At 36.5% G+C, this 3,100-nt stretch overlaps 1 protein-coding gene across 6 annotated transcripts in view; it reads left to right on the forward strand.

Annotated features, from left to right (window-relative positions):
- The window catches only part of Wnk3 (WNK lysine deficient protein kinase 3), a 149,132-nt gene that overhangs the window by 121,559 nt on the left and 24,473 nt on the right, over positions 1–3,100 (forward strand). The gene's annotated exons all lie outside the window — the stretch shown is intronic.

The following is a 3,100-nucleotide window of genomic DNA, read 5'->3' on the forward strand; positions in this document are numbered from 1 at the left end:
CAAAAAAAAACCACTCTTAATAAAAGTGAACTTTAGTGACCACACAACCAAATTCATACCAGACTGTTTTGAGACTTCCTTTTTCAAAGCAATTAATCTAAATCTCAATTAATCTAAATCTTCACCTTAGCCTCAGGCAGATTCCTTAGACAATGACAAAAAGCAGCCACATTTTTCACCAAAATACAACAGTTTCTAAGACACATACTGAACTTCTTCTCCACTGAAACTTCTTGGGCCAAGTCTACAATGTTCAAGTCACACTCAGCAACAAAGTCTTCCATATTCCTATTAGTGTACCCCATTAAGTCCCACTTAAAGGATTCCACTGTTTTCCAAATCCCAAGTCCCAAAATCCACATTCTTCTAACCCATAGCATTGTCAGGCCTATCACAGCAGTACCCCACTCCTGGTAACAACTCCTGTCTTAGGATTTTACTACTGTGAACAGATACCATGACCAAGGCAAGTCTTATAAGGACAGCATTTAATTGGGCCTGGCTTACAGGTTCAGAGGTTTAGTCCATTATCATCAAGGCAGGAACATGGCAGCATCCAGGCAGACATGGTGCAGCAGGAGCTGAGAGTTCTACATCTTCATCCAAAGGCAAATAAATAGGAGAAGACTAGTTTCCAGGCAGCTAGGATGAAGGTCTTGAAGCCCATACTCACAGTGACACACCTACTCCAAGGCTATACTTCCAAAGAGTGCCACTTCCTGGGCCAAACATACTCAAACCACTACAATGTCCTTGATCACTCTTCACTGTGTTCTGTTGTTGCTGGATCACTGATTTGAGTGGGATTGAGAGGCTTTTCTCTCAGAGGATTAAACTCAGTTCCTTGTGTTTTCATAGTAAGTGCTTTACTCACTAAACCCCTATCTCCTAACCCCCAATTTACTTTTTTTTTCCCTTTGAGACAGGGTCTCACTATGTAGATCATGCTGACTTTGAACTCACAGATCCACCTGCCTATATCTGAGTGCTGGGATTAAAAGCATATACCACAATGTCTAGCTTTGGATTTTCTGTGTATAAATTTTCATCATCTATAAATGAAGATAATCTTAGTTGTTTATTTCCTATTTTTCTCCTATATTAACTTTTTATATCATGCTTTCCTCTCTTTGTCCCTCTATATTTTGTAATGATATAATTTATTTTTAAGAAGATTATATTGTCCTATTAGTCATTTTTGCAATGAGGATTGCAGTTTTGAATTTTTATTAACTGTAATCTACTCTTTGTTGTTTTAAATATTTGTTTCTAATGGTATGTATATGTTCGTATGCCTGGTATTTATGTATATGCACCATGTGTGTTCAGGAGCCCACAGAAATCAGAAGAGGTGTCCCATTCCTAGAGTTACAAGTGGCTGTGAGCCACCATGTAGGTTCTGAGAACAATACCTGGTTGCCTTTAACCACAGAACCCTTGCTCTAGCACTGATTTTAATGCTGCCTCCAGGGTAGCTGTAGTAGCTACTCAACACACCAGCTGGGCTTACTCTTCCTGTTGGATGTTGTCTTTGCCCCTCACTGACTTCTCTCTTGGCCCAAATCTATTTCTTCTTTGTGCTCTATTTTGGGAGCAGATGCTCTGATGTTGTTTTGCTTGGTGTGGAGAGAAGGGATGTGGAATTGCTGTTCTTTCTTTTGTACCTCAACCAGTATACTCTTCCATTCAGTAACTGTCTTTTTAGCAGTAAGTAAGTCAAACCCTCTTTTTATGAAGTTCACATTCTAGTATTTAACAGTCTGTAGATAACATAACTAAAGGGCTATGATAAATTAGAATATTATCCATATTGAGTTATCAGGGAAAGACTTATACATAATAGTAACATTTGCAAGTAGAAATTTGTTCAAGGAATCAAAGAAGGCCAGTTAAGTAGAAGGATCTTTAAAAATATAAAACATTGAAAAGACAGATAGGACAAAGATGTGGTAGAATTTCATTAGCATCCTTTCTTGTGGCCCAGGTTTCTCTGTTGCTGCTCATACTATCACCTGAGTATATATACTCTTGAGACAGTTCCTATATATATATTATGGTCTGCCTTTTCTTGCTGCAGTTATAAATTATTGTGTCTAAATCACATTTTCTGTTGTTGTGTCTATTTCACTTGCTCATAAAACTAAAATTTATATTAAATATCTTATCTTGTTTTATTCACTGCATATAAATATATCTTACCTATAATTTCAATGGGATCAGTGTAGTATTTTCTGAAATGTTGTGTTTTTACAAGAATTTTTCACTCCTAAATGAATTAGTAGTGTTGTTAACTCAAAATGGGACTTCAGAAACTTGCTTACTGACTGATCAAAGTTTCACTTTTTTGAGACAATCTCTCATGCATCCTAAGCTGGCCTCAAACTTTCTAAATAACCAATGACCTGCCTCCACCTAATAATCCTGCTTCCATCTTCTGAATGCTATAATTATGATTGTATTTGTATGGACACTTCATGTGGTTCTGGGAATCAAACCTAGGCTTGCTAGGCAAGCCTTCTGTCAACTGAACATCTCTAGTCCAAGATTTTACCTTGGTTAACTCCCAATTTGTTCTAAGTGTTAATAATGCTTATTATCATGTAGGATTGCTGTCTTCCTTTAGATTACTGCTATATTCCATTCTATGTGATTTTATATTCACTTTTAATCTACTATTAGTCACCATTCTTATATCCCAAAAGTATCTGTGGTTCTATGCATTATATTTTTTATTAATTGCCATGGATAATTTATTTCTAATGTACTCAGACACAGGAAGATAATTATGGGTATTTGGGGAGAGTAGGAGGACAAGAAGATACTGGCTTTATAGCAATCATGGTTTAGTATAAAAAATTTTAGAACATGGATTCACAATAATTTCCTCATATTTCTTTGACACTCAGTGACATTATATATCTTGTTTTCCTATTGTATGATATATCTAGCATCTTGAACTCTTCAATAATAGGAGAGCAAACTAACATTTCATTTAACAGCATTTATATCTAGGCATGGTGCTGCATACTCTTGGGAGGTAAAGACAGTGGGAACTGGACCAAGGACAGGCTGGCCTGCATGATCCCTTATCTCTACTGAA

Source organism: Mastomys coucha, chromosome X (genome assembly GCF_008632895.1).
Source record: "Mastomys coucha isolate ucsf_1 chromosome X, UCSF_Mcou_1, whole genome shotgun sequence".
Taxonomy (NCBI): domain Eukaryota; kingdom Metazoa; phylum Chordata; class Mammalia; order Rodentia; family Muridae; genus Mastomys; species Mastomys coucha.